The 26617-nt window shown below is 36.0% G+C and overlaps 1 pseudogene; it reads right to left on the reverse strand.

Annotated features, from left to right (window-relative positions):
- Window positions 1-24048: 24048 nt before the first annotated feature.
- Window positions 24049-24581, reverse strand: LOC132357601 (ADP-ribosylation factor-like protein 5A; annotated as a pseudogene).
- Between the last annotated feature and the right edge of the window lie 2036 nt (window positions 24582-26617).

The following is a 26617-nucleotide window of genomic DNA, read 5'->3' on the forward strand; positions in this document are numbered from 1 at the left end:
AAAATATTTAAAGATGTAATTTGTATAACAATAATAATACAAGGAATATGTGAGGGAATGGAGGTGTATAGGAGCTACATTTTTGTATACTACTGAAATTAGGTTGATATTAATCCAAACTTGATTGTGTTAAGATTGTAATTGTAATTGCCAGAACAACCACAAAGAAACTAACTCTATAAAATATATTGTATTTATTTCCCATTTCTGCTGTAGCAAATTACCAATAACATAATGGATTAAAGCAACACAAATGTATCATTTTACATTAATGGAATGCAGAGGTCATTAATTGGTTATATGAGGCTGAAGTCACATTCTTAACAAGACTGCATTCCTTTTGGAGGCTGTAGGGGAGATCCATTATTTGCCATTTCCAGCTTCTAGAGGCTTCCCAGATTTCTTGGCTAATGGCCCTCTTCTATCTTTAAAGCCCAAAATCACATCACTCATCAACTTCTAGCCTATAAGTATCATTGTGATTATATTGGGCTCGTCAAGATAATTTAGGATGACCTTGTCCTCTCGAGATTTTAAACTTAATCACACTTGCAAAGCCCCCTTTTCCATACTGCAACATATTCACAGGTTTCAGGACAAGGACATGTACATCTTTCAGGGGGCATTATTCTGCTACATAAGAAATTGAAAGGAAATTAAAATGGTACATGATAAAATATCTATTTAACACAGGAATAGACAATAATTGAATAATAGAGCATTGGGGCAAGACAGGCATATATAAAATAAACAGCGAAGTGACAGACATAAATCCTACCTTATCAATAATTACATTAAAAGTAAATGGATTGGAAACTCAAAACAAAAACCAGAGTTTCAAAAAGTGAATAAAAATAACATGACCAACTCTATACTGCCTACTAGAGAAATACTTTAGATTCAAAGACAAATATAGGTTGACAGTAAAAGAACGGAAAAAGACACACCATGCAAATGGTAACCAAAAGAGAGCTGAGGTGGTTAAGCTAATATCAGACAAAATAGATTTTAAGACAAAAAAATTATTACTAGACATAAAGAAGGGCATTTTATAATGATAAAAAGTTAATCCATCAAGAATGGGCAGAAGGTCAAAGGGTACAAATTTTCAGTTATATGATGAATAAGTTCATGGTGACTACAGTTAATAGTACTGTATTGTATACTTGAAATTTGCTAAGAGAGTAGATCTTAAGTGTTTTTACCAAACACACTCACAAAATGGTAACTATGTGAAATAATGGATGTGTTAATTAACTTGATTGTGGTAATTATTTCACAATATATACATATATCAAACCATCATGTTTTATGCCTTAAATATATTCAATAATTATTTGTCAATTATACTGCAGTAAAACTGGGAAAAAGGAATATACATAACGATTATAAAAATACACGTTTATTGTACAGCAAAGGAAACCATAAACAAAATGAAAAGACAACCTATGGACTGGAAGAAAGTATTTGCAAATGATGTGACCTACAAAGGCTTAATTTCCAAAATATACAAACAACTCATACAACTCAATAACAAAAAATCAAACAACCTCATCAAAAAACTGGGCAGAAGACCGAACTAGACATTTCTCCAAAGAAGACATACAGATGGCCAATAAGCACATGAAAAGATGCTCAATATTTCTAATTACTAGAGAAATGCAAATCAAAATCACAATGAGATATTACCTCACACCTGTCAGAATAGCCATCAACAAAAACGAACACAAATAACAAATGTTGGCGAGTATGTGGAGAAAAGGGAACCCTTGTACACTGTTGGTAGGAATGTAAACTGATGCAGCCACTGTAGAAAACAGTATGCAGTTTTCTCAAAAAAACTAAAAGTAGAACTACCTTATGACCCAGCAATTACACTCCTGGGTATATATGTGAAAAAAGCAAAACACTAATTTTGTAAAGATATATGCATGCCAATGTTCATAGCAGCATTACTTACGATTGCCAAGATATGGAAGAAACCTAAATGTCCATCAAGAGAGGAATGGATAAAGAAGATGTGATACACACACACACACACAATGGGATACTGCTCAGCCATAAAAAAGAATGAAATTTTGCCATTTGCAGCAACATGGATGGACTTGGAGGGCATTATGCTAAGTGAAATGAGTCAGAGAAAGACAAATTTGTGAAAGTAACAAAAAAGAAGTAGACTCACAGATATAGAAAACAAACTTGTGGTTCCTAATGGGGGTCCATATGGAGTGGGGGGAATGGGAGATACAAACTATTGGGTGTAAGATAAGCTCAAGGATGTATTGTACAACACAGGGAATATAGCCAATATTTTGAAATAACTGTAAATGGAAAATAACATTTAAAAATTGTATAAAAATGTTAAAAATAAATAATTATAAATAAATAATTATTTAAAATTTTTAAATTGAGGTAAGTTAATGTACAATGTTATATAAGTTTCAGGTTTACAACATAGTGAATCACAATTTTTAAAGGATATACTCCATTTATTGTGTGATATCACTTATATGTGGAATCTAAAAAAAAAAAAACTAGCGATATAAAAATATTTAAAAATAAAAGACATATTGAAAAGAAAAAAAAAATCCTAATGATGCTTTTGCAGAAATATAAAAATGTATCCTTAAATTTATTCATGGAATCTCAAGGGATCCCAAATAATCAAATCAATCTTGAAAAATAGGAATAATGTCAGAGGTCTCATATATCCAGATTTCAAAATGTATTACAAAGCCATAATAATCAAAATAGTGTGGCACTGCCATGGATATAGACATATAGACAAATGGAAATTAAATAGAGAGCCCAGAAATAAACCCTCATACATAGGGTCAAATGATTTTTAATAAAGTTGCCAAGACCATTCAATGGGAAAGGGCAATATTTTCAACATATGGTATGAGGTAAACTAGATATCTACATATAAAAGCATGAAGTGGTATACTTATCGTACATCATATACAAAAATTAACTCAAAATGGATCAAAAACCCAAACATAAGAGCTAAAACTGTAAAAGTTTTAGAAGAAAACATAGTGGAAAATCTTCATTATATTGAATTTGGTAATGATTTCTTGGATACGACATCAAAAGCACAGGCAATGAAAGATAGAGTAGATAAAATGCACTTTATAAAAATTTAAAAATTTGTGCATCAAAGGACAATATCAACAGAGTGAAATGGCAACCCATAGAATGGGAAAATATTTCAAATTGTATATCTGAGAAGGGATTAACATGCAGAATATATAAAGAATACCCACAACTGAGCAACAAATAAACAATCTGATTTAAAAATGGGTAAAGACTTAAAAGACTTTTGTCCAAAGAAGATATAAATGGTCAATAAACCCTGGAAAGATGCTCAAATTCAACCATCTTTAGGGAAATGCAAATAAATACCACAATGACATATCACGTCATATCCATTAGGATGGCTATTATTAAGAAAAAAAAATAACAAGTGTTGTCAAGGATGTGGAGAAATTGGAATTCTTGTGCATTGCTGGGGGGAATGTAAAATGATGCGAAATGATGATGTGAAATGATGTGAAAAATAGTATGATGGCTCCTCAAAAAAGTAAAATAATATTACCCTTTGATACGGCAATTCCACTTCTGGATACATACCCAAAAGAATCAAAGTAGGGACAGTTGAACATCTGTATACCCATTATTAACAATAGCCAAAATGTGGAAGCAACCCGAGTGTCTGTTGACATATGAGCAGATAAACAAATTGTGTTATATACATACAATGGAATATTATTAAGCCTTAAAAGGAATGAAATTCTGACGTATGCTACAACATGTATGAACCTTGAAGACGTTAAGTGAAATAAGCCAATCACAAAAGCCAAATAGTGTATAATTCCACTTATATGAAGTACCTAAAGTAATCAAATTCATAGCGACAGCAAGTATAATGGTGTTTGTCAGGGGGTTGGGGGACAAAGGAATGGGGAGTTATTGTTTAATGGGTAGAGTTTCAATATTGGAAGACAGTGGTGGAAATGGTCATGATGGTTGCACAACAATGTGAATGTAATTAATGCTAGTGAACTGTACACTTAAAATATTGAAAATAATAAATTTTTTATGCATATTTTACCATAATAAAAAATAAAGATACTATGTAAATAATGTAACCACAGTTAATTAGCAAATTAATGTCTTTCTTGAAATTAAACACCTAAAGACCAAAATCAAAAAAAAGAAGCAATTTTGGTTTCTCTTTCCTTTTTTTTTCCCCCACAGAATAACAATATATTCATAAGATCTTTTTCTTGTGCATTTGAAAAAAACTGATCAAACCTGGGAAATAGGTAGCAAAAATAGAGTTTATGTTTCTTTCTTCCTAAGGGTGACCATAGTATGGGCATAAAATGCCCTTGGCCATGGCTCCTGATTCCATTGTGATTATACAAGATCAAAAACATCAGTATAGGGGCTTCCCTGGTGGCGCAGTGGTTGAGAGTCTGCCTGCCAATGCAGGGGACAGGGGTTCGAGCCCTGGTCTGGGAGGATCCCACATGCCGCGGAGCAACTAGGCCCATGAGCCACAATTGCTGAGCCTGCGCGTCTGGAGCCTGTGCTCCACAACAAGAGAGGCCGCGATAGTGAGAGGCCCGCGCACCGCGATGAAGAGTGGCCCCCACTTGCCACAACTAGAGAAAGCCCTCGCACAGAAACAAAGACCCAACACAGCCATAAATAAATAAATAAATAATTCCCATTAAAAAAAAAAAAGAACAATAGGCTCCACTAATCACAATAATGAAAAAAAAAATTAAAAAAAAAACAAAAAAACATCCGTATACCCATTTTCCCACCTCAGACTGCTTAAGCTCATATTTTTCAACAATATATCCTCTGAAAACTAACTAGTATACTTAGATTAATATGAATGAATAATTAACAGAAGTAATACTGGTGTGGCCATATTGACTTCAGCACAATGGGGTGTAAAGTGGAGACTGCAAGCAATGGATGGGAATAATTCCACTCATCTTTTACTACATCCTATTATATTTTAATTTATACTTGAAAATTTACTGAATTTGAGTGCAAATAAAAATCTTACTACTGTTCACATAAAGACAAAGAATTAAAATCCACATTTCTTTCACCGCCACCACCAATATTGACTGAAACGAAGAGGCATTAAATCTGATTAAGAGAAAACTGTAGAGCAAATTGGTAGAGAGAAAAAGAAGCAAAAGATAGTTCCATTCTGGTTCCAGAGTGTCCCTAAGGCCTAGCTGTGCCCCTGCTTTTTATTTCCACAAGATGCCCCTGTACCCTATATAAGTATGATTAGCTTCCCCTATTTCTTAAGTTAGTTACTGTGGATTTCGGCTATTTTTGACTAAAAAGCTCAAATATACATATGTTATTATTATTAATGTTAATATAATAATATATATTATTAAGCCTTAATATAAATAACATATATTAGAGATATAGATAATATTATATAATATAATATAGATAATATTATATAGTATATATTGACTCCTTCTCTACCTCAATCACCTATTTTCTCGCTGCCTCAGCTAATCCTATCCCCGTCATAAGATGTCACCTGACTCCAGAGCATTCACCCTCTTAAGCCCCTCGGCTGTCACTGACCCAAAAGGCTGAGAGCTAAGGTTTTAACTTATTAGAAATCACTAAGCCGCATAGCACAGGGAGATCAGCTCTGTGCTTTGTGACCACCTAGAGGGGTGGGATAGGGAGGGTGGGAGGGAGGGAGATGCAAGAGGGAAGAGATATAGGAACATATGTATATGTATAACTGATTCACTTTGTTATAAAGCAGAAACTAACACACCATTGTAAAGCAATTATACTTCAATAAAGATGTTTAAAAAAAAAAAAGAAATCACTAAACTGGGAGATGAAGGTTAGAGAGGTCTTTACAACTAAAAATTAATGAGATTATATACATGAAGTATTTAGAATAGTGCTTGGAATATAGGAAAGCCTCAATAGGTAATAGCTATCACATAAAATATAAAATACAGCAATAGTTCTTCCAATTACCACAATCTTCACTAGTTAGGTCACAGGTGATTTCAACCAATTCAACAATGACAGGCTGGAAATACATAGCCAATAATTGATGTGACATTTTATAAATAGTGAAAGTTAAAGTAGTGAATTATCTATGGTTATTGATGAATAATAAATGGTAATGTTGTATTCATCAGACACACACATACATATACAACCAACCAGATACTCACCTATGAGACACAAGAGAAGGAACACAATTTTAAATCAGGTTATGTAAACACACAAAAGCAAGTAATTTGAGAAGGTTGCAACTTTTTCCTTATAAGCCTTAAAGATCTCAGAGTTGCCTAGGTTTTAACTAGATTTATGAGATAAAATATCATCAGGTAGAATGGACTAGGTTCATTCACTGTAATATGTTTGTCACTGATTGCAAATTAGGCTTCTTTGAAATATTAATGAATTCTCAGGCTAGTATCTTGGTGAGAAACACCACAAAGATCCTAAAAAGGAAATACTTATTTCGAAAATTATATTCACTGGGGAAAATTCTATGTGAATACACATTAAAGTGTTGTATTTTCTTTCATGGTCACAATGTGTGTTAAAACTACTACTTGCAAGTAAATCTCATTAAGTTATCTTTATTTCAATCATTATTGTGAAATAATTTAAGGCAAATAACACGAGTCATGAAGTAACTATCAGTCCAAGTAAAAACACAGGTGTAGGGTTCTTTTTACATACAAAGTAAAATAAAAAGTATTCTTTTTAGTAAAAGATTAAAGTTGGTTCAGAAATATTTTAATGTATCTTTCCTTAGGTGTGGCATTAGCAAAACCAAAGAGAAAATACCAACTGTTTGCTGGTTTCTGGTGTTTGGTTGCATTCTGTTCCATCCTGGGACCAAACAGAAGGCAGAGACAACACTGTATGGCTCAGTCCAGTATTCCCTGACCAGTGGAATGCATTAAATGAACATCTAGTGTAACTCAGTTCTATGCTAAGTACAGGTCATGGAAAAGTGGCTAAAACCTTGTCCCTGCCCTCAGAAGCTCACATGCCACACAGCCTCCTGCTACATGTCACCCAAAAGAATATACTTTCCAAAAATCTCCAAAGTACAATAGATGTAAAACAGTTTTTTAAATCTATTTCAATCAAAAATGTTGAAATGAGAAACAAGCTGATTCATGTCTTTCTTGGTAACATCATGCCATGTACAGATATCATTTCTACTTAGTATGAAGTGTGTCAGTTTCTTGATATAAAATTGTTGGAATGTCTACATTCTAGCTTATGACTATAGCCCTTCATACTGTTTCTAAAGCATTACTTCTTTAAATAATTTCCTTTTTATACTCAATATTGCCTTCTTAAAATAGCAAGCATTTAATATCATAAACAAAAAGTACAACTATTTACAGTATTCATCAAAATTACTACGTGCAAAGCATTTTAATAGACATTGTGGGAAAACCAATGAAATGGACAGAATGAACTAGTGTAGTTAAGACATGTGCCTAGATAATTATAACACAATGTAGAAACAAATAAGATGCCAACAGAGAGTAAAAAATATTTTGAGGAAGTTTTGGAAATGGTAGGTGACTCTAAACTTTTTACTTATTGACTTATTAAAGCACTTCAAAATTACACTGAAGGAGACCTACATGAATATAAAGTAAAAATGTTATTCAATAAATAAATAACATAAATGTTGAGATCATTATATTAATGCATCTATTCATTAATTACTTCATTGACATTCATTAACCTTAACCATCTACTTTTCACCAAACACTCTGATAATACTGTATCATACTGAAAGAAAGAATATGGTGTGAAAAACCAGATCACATAACAATAATAGAAGAAGGAGGAGCAATGCTGTGTCATTCACAAGAACTTCATTTCAAAAAGACCTCAGAGAGGGCTACTCATTAGTCTGAAGCTGGGAACCACCACACCGACAAACATCAAATTACATGCTTTCTTTTATATATGAGTACAACCTTAGACTTCCCACTGAGAATAGACAAGTGGTCAGCAGGAGTGCCCCCTGACACTCAGGTAGAGGTTACAAGATGAGACTTCATGCTACTCAGGTAGGGAATTTTGCAAAAGTCCTGGTGAGGCTCAGCAAGAGTGGCAGTTGAGCCTACTTGAAGTAAAGAAGCCAACATCAAATAATATCCATCTAAAAGGATTCCCATTATTGACTCATGCTACATTAATATTCTTATTTAGTGAGATGAATTTTAATATATCTACTGATATATGTGTGTGTGTGTGTATATATATACATATATACATATATATATATATATATATATATATATATATATATGTATGTATGTATATGATGTAGATTGGCATAATAGTGTTAGGTGCCTTAAGTTGGGTCTCTGAGCTGTGCTATTCATCCAATAATCTTTTAGTAACTCAGACTCGACACATCATTTCCTTCATCTCTCTGTGACTAAGTCTCCTCATATGTAAATGTTCTACTTCATAGTTTTCACATTGCTTTCTATGCAGTACTAGAGACCAAAAGGTAATTGTAATCTTTTCAAATCCTAATATTTTTCAGTCTACACAGATATATATATTCCATACCATATCTGTGATTTCTAATTTTATATTTTTATTGCAATGTGAATCACAAATCATTTAAACTTTTAAAAGTTTTAGTTTAGTATTATTTTTAAAAATTAACAAACTTTTTATTTTGAAATATTTTAAACATTTACAAAATTAGAGAGTAGTTTAATAAACTTGCCCAAAGTTTATCACCCAGATTCAACAATTATCAACATTTTGCCACATTTATTTCTTTTCTCTTTTTCAACTTTATTGAGATATAATAGACACATAACATTGTGTAACTTTAAGGTGTACAACACGTTGATTTGATACAAGTACATGTTGCCAAGTGATTACCACCATAACATTAGCTCCATCATGACACATGATTACCATTTCAGTTTTGAAGTGAGAACATATAAGATCTATTCTCTTAGCAACATTCAAGCATATAATAGAGAATTACTAACTATAATCACCATGCTGTACATTAAATCCCTGGAACTAATTCATCTTAAACCTGGAAGTTCGTACCCTTTGACCAACATCTCCTCATTTCCCTCACCCCTCAGCCCCTGGTAACCACCAGTCTAATCTCTGTTTCTATGAGTTTAGCTTTATTACATTCTAAATATAAATAACGTCAACAGAATTTGTCTTTCTGGGTCTGACTTATCTCATATAGCGTATACCCTCAAGGTCCATCTATGTTGTCCCAAATGGTAGAATCTCTTTCTTTCTCATGGCTGAATAATATTCAGTTGTATATATATATAACATATCACCTTTACCCAGTTATCTGCTGACAGACACTTAGCTTGTTTTGCAATCTTGGCTATTGTGAATAATGTTACAACGGGAATGCAGATATCTCAAGTTCCTGTTTTCATTTCCACTGAATATACCCAGAATCGGGATTGCTGGATTATATGGTAATTTTATTTTTAATATATGAGGAAGCCCCATAATGTTTTTTATAATGGCTGAACCAACCAATGTGCATTCCCACCAACAGTGCACTAGGGTTCCCTTTTTTCTACATCCTTGCTAAAATTTGTCATCTCATGTCTTTTTGATGATAGCTGTTCCAACAATTCTGAGGTGTTACCTCATTGTAGTTTAGAATTGCATTTCCCTGATTAGTGATGTTGAGCAACTTTTCATATACCTGTTGGCCATTTGGGTATCTTCTTTGGAAAAATCTCTACTGAGTTCCTCAGCCCATTTTTTAATGTACATGGTTTTTCTTTGATATCAGGTGGTATTAGTTCTTTTATATTTTGAGTATATTGATATTAACCCCTTGTCAAACAAGTCATTTGCAAATATTTTCTCCCATCTGGTAGGTTGTCTTTTTATTTTGTTAAAGGCTTTTTATTTGCATTTTTAATTTTTTTAAACATATTTATTGGAGTATAATTGCTTTACAATGGTGTGTTAGTTTCTGCTTTATAACGAAGTGAATCAGTTATACATATACATATGTTCCCATACTTCTTCCCTCTTGCATCTCCCTCTCTCCCATCCTCCCTATCCCACCCCCCTAGGTGGTCACAAAGCACAGAGCTGATCTCCCTGTGTTATGCGGCTGCTTCCCACTAGCTATCTATTTTACGTTTGGTAGTGTATATATGTCCATGCCACTCCCTCACTTTGTCACATCTTACCCTTCCCCCTCCCCATATCCTCAAGTCCATTCTCTAGTAGGTCTGTGTCTTTATTCCCGTCTTGCCACAAGGTTCTTCACGACCTTTTTTTTTTTTTGCCTTAGATTCCATATATATGTGTTAGCATACTGTATTTGTTTTTCTCTTTCTGACTTACTTCACTCTGAATGACAGACTCTAGGTCCATCCACCTCACTACAAATAACTCCATTTCGTTTCTTTTTATGGCTGAGAAATATTCCATTGTATATATGTGCCACATCTTCTTTATCCATTCATCCGATGATGGACATTTAGGTTGCTTCCATGTCCTGGCTATTGTAAATAGAGCTGCAATGAACATTTTGGTACATGACTCTTTTAGAATTATAGTTTTCTCAGGGTATATGCCCAGGAGTGGGATTGCTGGGTAGTATGGTAGTTCTATTTGTAGTTTTTGAAGGAACCTCCATACTGTTCTCCATAGTGGCTGTATCAATTTACATTCCCACCAACAGTGCAAGAGTGTTCCCTTTTCTCCACACCCTCTCCATAATTTATTATTTCTACATTTTTTGATGATGGCCATTCTGACCGGTGTGAGATGATAACTCATTGTAGTTTTGATTTGCATTTCTCTAATGATTAATGATGTTGAGCATTCTTTCATGTGTTTGTTGGCAATCTGTATATCTTCTTTGGAGAAATGTCTATTTAGATCTTCTGCCCATTTATGGATTGGGTTGTTTGTTTTTTTGTTATTGAGCTGCATGAGCTGCTTGAAAATCCTGGAGATTAACCCTTTGTCAGTTGCTTCATTTGCAAATATTTTCTCCCATTCTGAGGATTGTCTTCTGGTCTTGTTTATGGTTTCCTTTGCTGTGCAAAAGCTTTTACGCTTCACTAGGTCGCATTTGTTTATTTTTGTTTTTATTTCCTTTCTCTAGGAGCTGGGTTAAAAAGGATCTTGCTGTGATTTATGTCATACAGTGTTCGGCCTATGTTTTCCTTTAAGAGTTTCATAGTGTCTGGCCTTACATTTAGGCCTTTAATACATTTTGAGTTTATTTTTGTGTATGGTGTTAGGGAGTGTTCTAATTTCATACTTTTACATGTACCTGTCCAGTGTTCCCATCACCACTTATTGAAGAGGCTGTCTTTTCTCCATTGTATATGCTTGCCTCCTTTATCAAAGATAAGGTGACCATATGTGTGCGGGTTTACCTTGAGGCTTTCTATCCTGTTCCATTGATCTGTTTCTGTGCCAGTACCCTACTGTCTTGATTACTGTAGCTTTGTAGTATAGTCTGAAGTCAGGGAGCCTGATTCCTCCAGCTCCATTTTTCGTTCTCAAGTTTGCTTTGGCTATTCAGGGTCTTTTGTGTTTCCATACAAATGGTGAAATTTTTTGTTAGAGTTCTGTGAAAAATGCCAGTGGTAGTTTGATAGGGATTGCATTAAATCTGTAGATTGCTTTGGGTAGTAGAGTCATTCTCACAATGTTGATTCTTCCAATCCAAGAACATGGTATATCTCTCCATCTATTTGTATCATCTTTATTTTCTTTCATCAGTGTCTTATAATTTTCTGCATACAGTTCTTTTGTCTCCTTAGGTAGGTTTATTCCTAGATATTTTATTCTTTTTGTTGCAATGGTAAATGGGAGTGTTTTCTTAATTTCACTTTCAGATATTTCATCATTAGTGTATAGGAATGCAAGAGATTTCTGTGCATTAATTTTGTATCCTACTACTTTACCAAATTCATTGATTAGCTCTAGTAGTTTTCTGGTAGCATCTTTAGGATCCTCTATGTATAGTATCATGTCATCTGCAAACAGTGACAGCTTTACTTCTTCTTTTCCGATTTGGATTCCCTTTATTTCTTTTTCTTCTCTGATTGCTGTGGCTAAAACTTCCAAAACTATGTTGAATAATAGTGGTGAGAGTGGGCGACCTTGTCTTGTTCCTGATCTTAGTGGAAATGTTTTCAGTTTTTCACCATTGAGGATGATGTTGGCTGTGGGTTTGTCATATATGGCCTTTATTATGTTGAGGAAAGTTCCCTGTATGCCTACTTTCTGCAGGGCTTTTATCATAAATGGGTGTTGAATTTTGTCAAAAGCTTTCTCTGCTTCTGTTGAGATGATCATATGGTTTGTCTCCTTCAATGTGTTAATATGGTGTATCATGTTGATTGATTTGCATATATTGAAGAATCCTTACATTCCTGGGATAAAACCCACTTGATCATGGTGTATGATCCTTTTAATGTGCTGTTGGATTCTGTTTGCTAGTATTTTGTTGAGGATTTTTGCATCTATGTTCATCAGTGATATTGGCCTGTAGTTTTCTTTCTTTGTGACATCTTTTTCTGGTTTTGATATCAGGGTGATGGTGGCCTCATAGAATGAGTTGGGTAGTGTTCCTCTCTCTGCAATATTTTGAAAGAGTTTGAGAAGGATAGTTGTTAGCTCTTCTCTAAATGTTTGATAGAATTCGCCTGTGAAGCGATCTTGTCCTGGGCTTTTGTTTTTCGAAGATTTTTAATCACAGTTTCAATTTCAGTGCTTGTGATTAGTCTGTTCATATTTTCTATTTCTTCCTGGTTCAGTCTCGGCAGGATGTGCATTTCTAAGAATTTGTCCATTTCTTCCAGGTTGTCCATTTTATTGGCATAGGGCTGCTTGTATTAATCTCTCATGATCGTTTGTATTTCTGCAGTGTCAGTGGTTACTTCTCCTTTTTCATTTCTAATTCTATTGATTTGAGTCTTTTCCCTTTTTTTCTTGATGAGTTTGGCTAATGGTTTATCAATTTTGTTTATCTTCTCAAAGAACCAGCTTTTAGTTTTATTGATCTTTGCTATTGTTTTCTTCATGTCTTTTTCATTTATTTCTGATCTGATCTTTATGATTTCTTTCCTTCTGCTAACTTTGGGGTTTTTTGTTCTTCTTTCTCTAATTGCTTTAGATGCAAGGTTAGGTTGTTTATTTGAGATGTTTCCTGTTTCTTAAGGTAGAATTGTATTCCTATAAACTTCCCTCTTAGAAGTGCTTTTGCTGCATCCCATAGGTTTTGGTTCGTCGTGTCTCCATTGTCATTTGTTTCTAGGTATTTTTTGATTTCCCCTTGGATTTCTTCAGTGATCACTTCGTTATTAAATAGTGTATTGTTTAGCCTCCATGTGTTTGTGTTTTACAATGTTGTGTTAGTTTCTACTGTACAGAGGATAGAATAAAGTAAAATAAAATAAAGTAAGCTAAAATAAAATAAAGTTATTAAAATAAAAATTTAAAAAAATTACTAAGAAGAAAGAAAAAAAATTTTAAAGTAAAAAAAAACACAGTAAAACAGACGGACAGAACCCTAGGACAAATGGTGAAAGCAAAGCTATAGAGACAAAATCTCACACAGAACCATACACCTACACATTCACAAAAGAGATAAAGGGGAAAAAATAATATATCTTGCTCCCAAAGTCCACCTCCTCAATTTGGGATGATTCGTTGTCTATTCAGGTATTCCACAGATGCAGGTACATCAAGTTGTTTGTGTAGCTTTAATCCGCTGCTTCTGAGGCTGCTGGGAGAAATTTCCCTTTCTCTTCTTTGTTCGCACAGCTCCCAGGGTTCAGCTTTGGATTTGGACCCGCCTCTGCGTGTAGATAGCCTGAGGGTGTCTCTTCTTCGCTCAGACAGGACGGGGTTAAAGGAGCAGCTGCTTTGGGGGCTCTGGCTCATTCAGGCCGAGGGGAGGGAAGGGTACGCATGCAGGGCGAGCCTGCGGCAGCAGAGGGCTGCATGATGTTGCAGCAGCCTGAGGCGCGCCGTGCGTTCTCCCGGGGAAGTTGTCCTTGGATCACGGGACCCTGGCAGTGGCGGACTGCGCAGACTCCCAGGAGGGGCAGTGTGGAGAGTGACCTGTGCTAGCACACAGGCTTCTTGGTGGTGGCAGCAGCAGCCTTAGCATTTCATGCGCATCTCTGGGGTCCACGCTCATATCCGCGGCTCGCGCCCGTCTCTGGAGCTCGTTTAGGCGGCGCTCTGAATACTCTCTCGTCGTGCACCAGGAAACAAAGAAGCAAGAAAAAGTCTCTTGCCTCTTTGGCAGCTCCAGACCTCTTTCCGGACTCCCTCCCGGCTAGCTGTGGTGCGCTAACCCCTTCAGGCTGTGTTTACGCCGCCAACCCCAGTCCTCTCCCTGCAATCCGAGGGAAGCCCAAGCCTCAGCTCCCAGCCCCCGCCCAACCCGCGGGTGAACAGACAAGCCTCTCGGGCAGGTGAGTGCTGGTCGGCACCGCTCCTCTGTGCGGGAATCTCTCCTCTTTGCCCTCCGCAGCCCTGTGGCTGCGCTCTCCTCCGTGGCTCCGAAGCTTCCCCCCTCTGCCACCTGCAGTCTCCGCCCGCGAAGGGGCTTCCTAGTGTGTGGAAACCTTTCCTCTTTCACAGCTCCCTCCCACTTGTGCAGGTCCCAATCCTATTCTTTTGTCTCTGTTGTTTCTTTTTTCTTTTACCCTACCCAGGTACGTGGGGAGTTTCTTGCCTTTTGGGAGGTCTGACGTCTTCTTCCAGTGTTCAGTGCATGTTCTATAGAAGCAGTTCCACGTGTAGATGTATTTCTGATGTATCTGTGGGGAGGAAGGTGATCTCCGCGTTTTACTCTTCTGCCATCTTCTCCTTTCCTATGCATCTGCTTTTAAGCCAGTACCATACTGTTGTGATTGCTATAGCATTGTAGTATAGTTTGAAATCAAAAAGTGTGATCCTTCCAGTTTCAGTCTTCCTTCTCAGGATTGCTTGGGCTATTTGGGGTCTTTTGCAGCTTCATACAAATTTTAGGATTTTTTTTTTCTATTTCTGTGAATAACGGTATTGGAATTTTTACAGATTGAATGTAATCTACAAATGGTTTTGTAAAGTAAAGACATTTTAATAATATTGATTCTTCTAACTCATGGACACAGGATATCTTTCCATTTGTTGTATCCTCTTCGATTTATTTCATCAAAATTATGTAATTTTTATTGTACATAACTTTTACCCTCTTTTCTGTTTTTTCTTTTTGATGTTTTATTGTTAGTCTATAGAATCAAAATTATTTTCCTTTTTTCTTCTTAGTAATTTAGGTTTTACTTTTGTAAAAGCAAATTGACAAATATTACAATGCTATATTTGCATTTTGAACATATGAATATAAAATACAAAACATCCAATGTTTATTTTTTAATTGGGGTATATTTGTTTTACAATGTTGTGTTAGTTTCTACTGTACAGCATAATGGATTTCCCTGTGTGCTATACAGCAGGTTCCCATTAGTTATCTATTTTATACATATTAGTGTATATACATCAATCCCAATCTCCCAATTCATCCCTCCCTCCTTCCCCTCCTGGTGTCCATACCTCTGTTCTGTACATCTGTGTCTCTATTTCTGCCTTGCAAACAGGTTCATCTGTATGATTTTTCTGGATTCTACATATATGCATTAATATATGATATTTGCTTTGCTTTCTGACTTACTTCACTCTGTATGAAAGTCTCTAGGTCCATCCATGTCTCTACAAATGACCCAATTGTATTCCTTTTTATGGCTGAATAATATTCCATTGTATATATATAACATGTTGTCTTTATCCATTCATCTGTCGATGAACACATAGGTAGCTTCTATGTCTTGGCTATTGTAAATAGTGCTGCAATAAATATTGGGATGCATGTGTCTTTTTGAATTATGGTTTGCTCTGTGCATATGCCCAGTAGTATGATTGCTGGGTCATATGGTTATTCTATTTTCAGTTTTTTAAGGAACTTCCATACTGTTCTCCATAGTGGCTGTATCAATTTACATACCCACCAACAGTGCAAGAAGGTTCTCTTTTGTCCAAACCCTCTCCAGCATTTATTGTTTGTAGATTTTTTGATGATGCCCATTCTAACTGGTGTTAGGTGATACCTCATTGTAGTTTTGATGTGCATTTCTCTAATAATTAGAGGTGTTGAGGATCTTTCCATGTGCCTCTTGGCCATTTGAATACCTTCTTTGGAGAAAAGTCTATTTAGGTCTTCTGCCCATTTTTTGATTGGGTTGTTTGTTTTTCTTAATATTGAGCTGCATGAGCTGTTTATATATTTTGGAGATTAAGGCATTGTCTACTGAATCGTTGGCAAATATTTTCTCCCATTCTGAGGGTTGCCTTTCCGTCTTGTTTATGGTTTCCTTTGCTGTGCAAAAGCTTTGAAGTTTCATTAGGTCCCATTTGTTTATATTTGTTTTTATTTCCATTACTCTAGGAGGTGGGTCAAAAAAATCTTGCTGTGATTTATGTCAAAGAGTGTTCTACCTATGTTTTCCTCTAAGAGTTTTATAGTGTCCGGCCTTACATTTAGGTTTTTAATCCATTTTGAGTTTATCTTTGTGTATGGGTGTTAGGAAGTGCTCTAGTTTCATTCTTTTACATGTAGCTGTCTAGTTTTCCCAACACCACTTATTGAAGAAACTGTCTTTTCTCCATTGTATATCCTTACCTCTTTGTCATAGATTAGTTTACCATAGATTGGTGGGTTTACCTCTGGGCTTTCTATCCTGTTCCATTGATCTTTATTTCTATTTTGGTGCAAGTACCATACTGTCTTGATTACTGTAGCTTTGTAGTATAGTCTGAAGTCATGGATCCTGATTCCTCCAGCTCCGTTTTTCATTCTCAAGCTTGCTTTGACTATTCGGGGTCTTTTGTGTCTCCATATAAATTTTAAGATCTTATGTTCTACTTCTGTGAAAAATGATATTGGTAATTTGATAGGGATTGCATTGAATCTGTAGATTGCTTTGGGTGGTATAGTCATTTTCACAATATTGATTCTTCCAATCCAAGAACATGCTATACCTCTCCATCTGTTTGTGTCATCTTTGATTTCTTTCATCAGTGTCTTACAGTTTTCTGAGTACAGTTTTTTACCTCCTCAGGCAGGTTTATTCCTAGGTATTTTATTACTTTTGTTGCAGTGGTGAATGGGATTGCTTCCTTAATTTCTCTTTATGATCTTTCATTGTTATTGTATAGGAATTCAAAAGATTTCTGTGCATTAATTTTGTATACTGCAACTTTACCCAATGAATTGATTAGCTCTAGTAGTTTTCTGGTTGCATTTTTAGGATTTTCTATATAGTATCATGTCATCTGCAAACAGTGACAGTTTTCCTTCTTTTCCAACTTGTATTTCTTTTATTTCTTTTTCTTCTCTGACTATTGTGGCTAGGACTTCCAAAACTTTGTTGAATAGTAGTGGTGAGAGTGGACATTCTTGTCTTGTTACTGATCCTAGAGGAAATGGTTTCAGTTTTTCACCATTGAGAATGATGTTTACTGTTGGTTTGTCATATATGGCTTTATTATGTTGAGGCAGCTTCCCTCTATACCCAATTTCTAGAGTTTTTATTATAAATGGGTGTTGAATTTTGTCAAAAGCCTTTTCTGCATCTATTGATCTGATCATATGGTTTTTATTTTTCAATTTGTTAATATGGTATATCACATTGATCGATTTGCATATATTGAATCCTTGCATCCCAGGCATAAATCCCACTTGATCGTGGTGTATGATCCTTTTTATGTGTTGCTGGATTCTATTTGCTAGTATTTTGTTCAGTATTTTTGCATCCAGTTTCATCAGTGATATTGGTCTGTAATTTTCTTTTTTTGTGGTATCTTTGCCTGGTTTTGGTATCAGGGTGATTGTGGCCTCGTAGAATGAGTTTGGGAGTGTTCCTTCCTCTGAAATTTTTGGAAGAGTTTGAGAAAGATATGTGTTAGCTCTTCTTTAAATGTTTGATAGTATCCACCTATGAAGCCATCCGGTCCTGGGGTTTTGTTTTTCAGAAGATTTTTTATCACAATTTCAATTTCATTACTTGTGATTGGTCTGTTCGTATTTTCTATTTCTTCCTTGTTCAGTCTTGGAAGCTTATACCTTTCTAAGGATTTGTCCATTTCTTCCAGGTTGTCCCTTTTATTGGCATATATTTGCTTGTAGTATTCTATTTTGATGCTTTGTATTTCTGAAGTGTCCATTGTAACTTCTTTTTCATTTCTAATTTTATTGATTTGAATCCTTTTTTTCTTGATGAGTCTGGCTAGTGGTTTATCAATTTTGTTTATCTTCTGAAAGAAACATTTTTCTGTTTTATTGATCTTTGCTACTGTTTTCTTCATTTACATTTCATTTATTTCTGCTCTGATCTTTCTGATTTCTTTCCTTCTACTAATTTGGGTTTTTTTTTTCTTCTTTCTGTAGTTCATTTAGGTGTAAGGTTAGATTGTTTATTTGAGATTTTTCTTGGTCCTTGAAGTAGGATTCTATTGCTATAAACATCCCTGTTAGAACTGCTTTTGATGCATCCCATAGGTTTTCAGTCATCGTGTTTTCATTGTCATTTGTCTCCAGGTAGCTTTTGATTTCCACTTTGATTTCTTCAGTGATCTCTTGGTTATTCTTTTTTTTTTTTTTGGTCTCTTGGTTATTGATTAGCCTCCATGTGTTTGTTTTTTTCCTGTAATTGATTTCTAATGTCTTAGCATTGTGGCCAGAAAAGATGCTTGATATGATTTCAATTTTCTTAAATTTACTGAGGCTTGATTTGTGACCCAAGTTGTGGTCTATCCTAGAGAATGTTCCAAGGGCACTTGAGACGAAAGTGTAATCTGCTGTTTTTGGATGGAATGCCCTACAAATATCAGTTAAATGTATCTGGTCTATTATGTCATTTAAACTTGTGTTTCCTTATTAATTTTCTGTCTGGATGATTTACCCATTGGTGTAAGTGAAGTGTTACAGTCCCCACTATTATTGTGTTACTGTTGATTTCCAATTTTATAGCTGTTAGCATTTGCCTTATGTATTGAGGTGTTCCTATGTTGGGTCCATATATATTTATAATTGTTATCTCTTCTTCTTGGATTGTTTCCTTGATCATTATGTAGTGTCCTTCCTTGTCTCTTGTAATAGTCTTTATTTTAAAGTCTATTTTACCTGATATGAGTATTGCTACTCCAGCTTCCTGTTGGGATACTTTTCGACTATAATCTCTTTGAATGTTTTCTCAGACCCTTTCTTCTTCTCTTCTTCTTCTGGGACTCCAATAATACAAATGCTGGTGCATGTAATGTTGTCCCAGATGTCCCTGAGACTGTCCTCATTTCTTTTCTTTGTTTTTTCTTTATTCTGCTCTGTGGCAGTTATTTCCACCATTCTATCCTCCAGCTTACTTATCCATCTGTCTGCCTCAGTTATTCTGCTCTTGATCCTTCTAGAGTATGTTTAATTTCAGTTATTGTGTTGTTCATCACTGTTTGTTTGCTCTTTACTTCTTCTAGGTACTTGTTAAACATTTCTTGTATTTTCTCCTTTCTCTTTCCGAGATTTTGGATCATCTTTACTATCATTACTCTGTATTCTTTTCCAGGTAGACTGCTTGTTTCCTCTCCATTTTTTTGGTCTTGTGGGTTTTTACCTTGCTCCTTCATCTGCTGTGTATTTCACAGTCTTCTCATTTTGTTTAACTTACTGTGTTTGGGGTCTCCTTTCTGCAGACTGCAGTGTCATATTTTCTCTTACTTCTGGTGTCTGCCACCAGTGGGTGAGATTGGTCCAGTGGCTTGTGTAAGCTTCCTGGTGAGGGGGACTGGTGTCTGTGTTCTGGTGGGTGGAACTGGACCTTGTCCCTCTGATGGGCAGGGCTGCATCCAGTGGTGTGTTTCTGGGTGTCTGTGAGCTTACTATGGCTTTAGGCAGCCTGTCTGCTAATAGGTGGGGTTGTGTTCCTGACTCACTAGTTGTTTGGTGGGAGGTGTCCAGCACTGGAACTTGCTGGCCTTTGGGTGGAGCCAGGTCTTAGTGTTGATACAGGGACCTCTGGGAGAGCTCTCGCTGATTAATATTTCGTGGGTCCAGGAGTTCTCTTGTAATCCAGAATCCTGGACTCAGCTCTCCCACCTCGGAGGCTCAGGTCTGACCACAGGCCAGAGCACCAAGACCCTGCATGCCTCATGGCACAGAAGAAAGGAAGAAAAAAAGAACAGAAAACGAAAAAAAACAACAAGAAAAATGAACACACAACCCCAAGACAAATGGTAAAAGCAAAACTTAACAGACAAAATCACACAAACACACACACACACACAAAGAAAAGAAAAAAAAAATTAAAAAAGGGAAAACAAAAAAGAAGAGAGCAACCAAACCAGTAAATGATCCCTAGAATGAAAACGAACAGTAAAACCTAAACTAACAAAAACATGAAACGAAAAACAAATCAAGCACAAAAATCAAACTAAAAAAAGGCAAAGAAAGCATTAAACAAACTCACAAAAATGATTCAAAAAACTATAAAGACAAAAGAATGATGGAAACAAAAGGAAAAAATTACAAAACAACAAAGAAGTAAGAATAGAACAATATAGAGTATAGTTAAAAATAATGTAAAAACAAAGCAAAATAAAGGGAAAAGAAAAACAAAACAAAGAATAAACACAATACAACAAATAAGTACAGTAGAAATAGAAAAAATAAATAAAAACTATATTAAAAATAAAAGCATAAAAAAGAAAAGAAAAAGTACATAAAAAATAAAAATTGAAAGAATAATTAAAAAATGATTAACAACAAAACAAAACAATAAAAGCAAAAATAAGTAGTAATAATAGTTTCCTGTGGCCTCAGCTGTCAGTGTCCTTGCCCCCACAGTGAGCCACAGCCAGTCCCTGCCTACCCAGGAAGTCCTCCAATACTTGCACCTAAGTCTCTGGATCTGCTGTGGGCCCTGTGGGGGCAGCTCAGACTCTGATCTGGCCTTACTCCTGCATGTACTTACTCCCAAAGTCCACAGTTGCCCCCAAAGTCCACAGCCTCAATTGTGGAAACACTCATTGTCTATTCAGATACTCCACAGATGCAGGGTTTACCAAGCCAATTGTGGGGATTTAATTTGCTGCTCCTTCAGCTGCATGGAGAGATTTGCCTTTCTTTTCTTTGGTCGCACAGCCCCTGGCTTTCAGGTTTGTTTTTGGCCCTGCCTCTGCATGTGTGCCACCCTCAGGTGTCTCCTCTCTGCCCAGGCAAGAGGGGGTGAAAGCAGCTGCTGATTAAGGCTCACTTGCTCACTCAGGCTTGGGATAGGGATGGATACAGCAGTCACAGTTGGAATATGTGGGGAGCGCCTGCTGAGGCAGAGGCCGGCATGAAGTTGCAACAGCCTGAGGCATGCCCTGCATTCTCCGGGTAAAGTTGGTCCCGTATTGGGGGACCCTTGGCAGTGGTGGGCTGTAGAGGCTCCTGGGAAGGTGTGGGCAATTACCTGCACTTTCACACAGGACCTTTGGTGGCAGCGGCAGCAGTAGTGGTGCCAGCCTTTGTGGTCTGAGATAACAGCCACAGCTCACACCTGCCTCTGGAGCTTGCATAGGCGGTGCCCTGCCCTCTGTGGGTGCATGGAGCAGGGACCTCCTATGGCGGGCTCACCCCCCTCCTCGTGCACCTTGAGACAATGGTCTTTTGCCTCTCCAGCAGGCCCAGGTTTTTTCCTGGACTCCCTCCTGGCTAGCTGAGGTGCACTAGCCCCCTCAGACTGTCTTCAAGCAGCCAACCCCAGTCCTCTCCCTGTGGTCTGACCTCCAAACCCTGAACTTCTGCTCCCAGACCCTGCCTGCCCCGGTGGGTGAGCAGAGAAGCATCTCAGGCTGGTGAGTGCTGCTTGGCACCAATCCTCTGTGTGGGAATCTCTCTGCTTTCCCTCTGCACTCCTGTTGCTGCCCTCTCCTCTGAGGCTCTGAAGCTCCCCACAGTCCCTGCCAGTGAGGGGCTTCCTAGTGTGTGGAAACATTTCCTCCTTCACAGCTCCCTCCTTGAGGTGCAGGTCCTATCCCTATTCTTTTGTCTCTGTTTTTTCTTTTTTCTTTTGCCCTACCCAGGTATGTGGGGAGTTTCATGCCTTTTGGGAAGTCTGAGGTATTCTGCCAGCGTTCAATAGGTGTTCTGTAGGAGTTGTTCCACATGTAGATGTATTTTTGATATATTTTTGGGGAGGAAGGTGATCTCCAAGTCTTACTCCTCCGCTTTCTTGAAGGTCTCCCCATCCAATGTTAAACACTGATCTCCCGTGCCAGACTTGGATTTACATAATGAGCATTTTATATTCTATAGAAAGGAACGTCCAAAGTTTTGTCAATGCTTATAGTATGTACTATTATTCCTTATAAAAATCTTAATGAAATCTAAAAGACTAGTATTATAAGAGGTTACTTCTTGAATATTCTAAAACATGCCAGTTTTAGCCATCAGATTTTCAGAGCATGAAAGACACACTAACAGAATACCCAAGAATATGCTTTAACACAGTTAGGATAAGTTTGTTTTCAGTTACAACAGAAATACCTTCAAATTTCAGATATTGAAAAAATACCTTAAGCAAATATAAGAGATACTTTGGGCCAAGTTACTTCTTAGTAAAAATAATACATTTTATCTATCAATTTTTAAAACAAATATGTAAAAACATTAAAAAATAATATGTATTCTCTAATTGTCAAACAATGCATTCACATGGTGTAAGAAGACAGAAGAAATCTTATAGATACACACAAAAAGATCTCAAGCTATTCCAACTCCTAAGACAAGAAGTAAAAAAATTATCTTTGTTGCTTCAAAAATATGTTTTATTTTTCATCTCAAATTCACTTTAAATGTTTGTCATATAATTTAATACCTAAGAAGACTCTAGATAAAATTAATTGATAATATTTACAAGGTAATATTTCTCTGGGTAGACATATTTCACACAACAGTTTTCAACTAATGCTGAAAAAATCAATTTTAATCACAATTATTGATTGATTAATGGATTAACAATTTACTCAGTAATTTAGATGGCATAAGGTCCAATAAAGGGGACAGTCTGATAATTGCTTAATGTGCAATTCTGCCCATTAGTAATACTAAGTCAACAATATGACAGATATTCCACTTAGCTGGATTACGTTTCCATATATGTGGTTTGATCAAATAAAAATAAGTACACGATGTCAAGCTTTTTCCATTTTCTTTCTTTCTTTCCTTCTTTCTTATTTTTTATTTTTAAAGAACAGCTCAATGATATTGGAGTTTGGTTAGTATGGTACAGAGAACAGAGGGGAAAGTACAAAATAACAACACCAATGTCAGTACTCATTTCATTATTGTTAAAACTAAGGATATTGTTAATTTTTGTGTTTCTTCACTTTTCTTTAGAACATAAATCAAAGCCATTAACTTGAATTTAAAGTATATAAACAGTACATACACAAACTTATGCAAACTACTTTTCATAAGTAACACTATATTTTAAAATTGGGAAACAATATCTGTGCTGATTTGTATTTTGACTTAATAGAAGAAGAGGAGAACAACTTTCAACTAGGGAGGGTTATACTGATAATAAACCTCTTAAAGATAAAAATGTCTTCCGCTCCCTTTGTACTTACCACAGGCTACACAGTCTCATGAAAGGATTCATTATGAGAAAAATATCAATCACAGCTTTAAAGCTTTGCTTTGGAAGGAACTAATAAGAATGCAGATTGAAAGGTGATACTTCATCCTTGTTTTCTTATATGTGTTCTTGTCTTCAAATGTTTTCTTCTTATAGAAGAAGTTTAAGTGTTTAAATCAGTTTATTATAAATATATCTAAACTATTAATTTTTGCAGCTTTCAGGTAAAGTCCAGCACATTGTTTATACAAAGTCTATGAGAAGCAGTCAGTAGAGATTATCTAATCTTAAATAGTGACATTATCCATTCAAATCCTTGCCATAATCCTTCCCCAGTAAGAGCACAGTATGCCTGAATATGCCACTGGTAATAATTAATAGAATTTAGTTTCAAAAATGGATATATTTCTGCAACAGGTATGCTTTCTTTAACATCTTGTTTGTTAGCAAAAATCAGCAATCCAGGTTTACTTAGATCCTCATGGGCTAATATTTTATAGAGTTCCTTTCTAGCTACAGAACTCCTTTCTCTGTCTGTACTGTCCACAACAACTTTTGCAAATTCTATGTTAGTATAGTAAGTGTTCCAGGAAGAACGAATAAATTCTTGGCCACCAATATCCCACATTAGGAAATGTGTCTTATTAATCACTATCTCTTTTACATTACTTCCTATTGTAAGTGTACAACTTCATTCATAGAAAATTAGTAAAGGATGGTAGTTCTCCCTTTATTATCCAGCCCATGAATGATAAATTTGTGCTTCTGGTGTTTGAACAGTCTCCATGTCCTGGTGAAGAGAATTCCCATTCTCAGGCAGTGGACCTGTTCCAGTCACCTGGGCCACCTGGCCTCCCCAGACTCAGGCTGAAGGGGAGGAGAGAGACATGCCTGAGCCTCAGCCTCTGCAACTGCTGCTTCCATGCTAGCCACTGGCTGCTTCCTAGGAACTGGAGGGAGGCTGGCACTCACCTGGCTCCTTTTTTTCTGTTTCTGCCTTACTTTGTAAGTTGGTGATTTTCTGAGGTGATATGTTCAGTTTGCCCTTTCTTCATTTTTTGTGGATCTGCTCTAGGTTTTTGTTTTGTGGTCAGGAAAATATTTACAGAAGACATTTCTTAAATAAAACAATCCATTGCAAGCAAATAACAACTTAACTTTGATTGTCTACAAAAGCTTCTCCATTTTACTCCCCCTCTTTATATTTTATGTCATTATTTACCTCTTTTTATAGTGCATATTTATTAACAAATTATAATTACTATAATTATTTTTACTACTGTTTTCCTATTTATCATTATACTATAGTTAAGTGGTTATCACACCATCCTATTAGAGAATCAGAGTGTTGGAAGTCTGTATATATACCGTTGCTGGTGTGTTGCATACTTTCATATGTCTTCATATAACAGTTGCTAATTGGTGTCATTTTTTTTTTCAGCTTGAATAACTTCTTTTGGTATTTCTTTCAAGGTGGGTCTAGCGGTGATGAACTCCCTCATTTTTTGTGTGCCAAGAAAAGTCTTTATTCCTCCTACTTATATGGAGAATAATTTTGCCAGATAAAGTATTCTTGGCTGGCCATTTTTTTCTTTCAGCTGTTTGAATATGTCATTCCATTCTCTCCCAGCCTTTGGGATTTTTGCTGAGAATTCCACTGATAGCCTAATGGGGGCTCTTTGTAAGTTACACTCTTTTATTTTCCCCCTAGCTATTTTCAGGATTCTCTTTATCTTTGATTTTTGACAGTTTCTTTATAATGTGTCCAGGAGAAGTTAATTTTGTATTGAGATAATTTGGTGATCTATTGGTTTCATGAACTTGGATGTCCAAATCTTTTCCCAGGTTCAGGAAGTCCTCATCTATTATTTCTTTAAATAAGCTTCCTACTCCCTCTTCTTTCTCTCTTCTTCTGGAATCACCATTATTTTAGTATTTATTCTATTGCTGGTTTCCATAAATTATAAAGGCTTTTTTTACTCTTTTTCTACCTTATTCATTTGTTCTTCTCTAACTGGGTTATTTCAAAATTCCTATCTTCTAACTAACCTATTCTGTGTTCTTTGCCCTACTTGCCTGCAGATGCTCTCTATAGCATTTTTTATCACATTCATTGAGATCTTCAGATCTGTAATATCTGGTTCTTTTTTATTATTTCTATCTCTTTTGTAAATATCTTATTTTGAACATGTATTTTATTGTGATTTCATTGAAATGTCTTTCTGAGTTTTCTTGTAGCTCACTGAGTTTCTTCAAAAAAGCTATTTTTATTCTTAGCTAGATTACAAAATTCTGTGACTTTGGGCTCAGTATTGTCAAATAATTTTTATCATTTAGTGATGCCATATTTCCTTGATTTTTCATGTTTCTCTTGTTTTGCAATTCTGATTTTGCATTTGAAGTAGTAAACACCTCCTAGAGTATTTGTTAGTTGCCTTCAGATGGGGTATTCTGTTAGTTGGTGCTGTTATTATCTGGTGTTTTCCCTGCCTTTGTTTAGGTACACCTGTTCCACACTTCTTGCTCCCTCTTGGAGACAGAATTCTTAAGCTTTTATGTCTTCTCTGGTTCTTAGAATTCACCAGGCTGGCTACTGGAAACCTCCTGTTTTATTCCCAGAAGGTGACACTATAGCTCAAGTTTATGGTTTCTTCCTTGCCCACAGATCCTGGCCTGTGTTCTGAATACACTCCAAGTCTACCTGAACATATTCTCACTGCTGCACTTGAGATAATGCACAAGGAGCTGCCACAGAGTTCAGGGAGATGTGGGTTAAGTACATGTGGTGTTATGGGTTCCCACAGACACGGTAGGGAAATCCCTGAGTGTGGAACTCCCAGAGGCTT

This window comes from Balaenoptera ricei, chromosome X, assembly GCF_028023285.1.
Source record: "Balaenoptera ricei isolate mBalRic1 chromosome X, mBalRic1.hap2, whole genome shotgun sequence".
Classification (NCBI taxonomy): domain Eukaryota; kingdom Metazoa; phylum Chordata; class Mammalia; order Artiodactyla; family Balaenopteridae; genus Balaenoptera; species Balaenoptera ricei.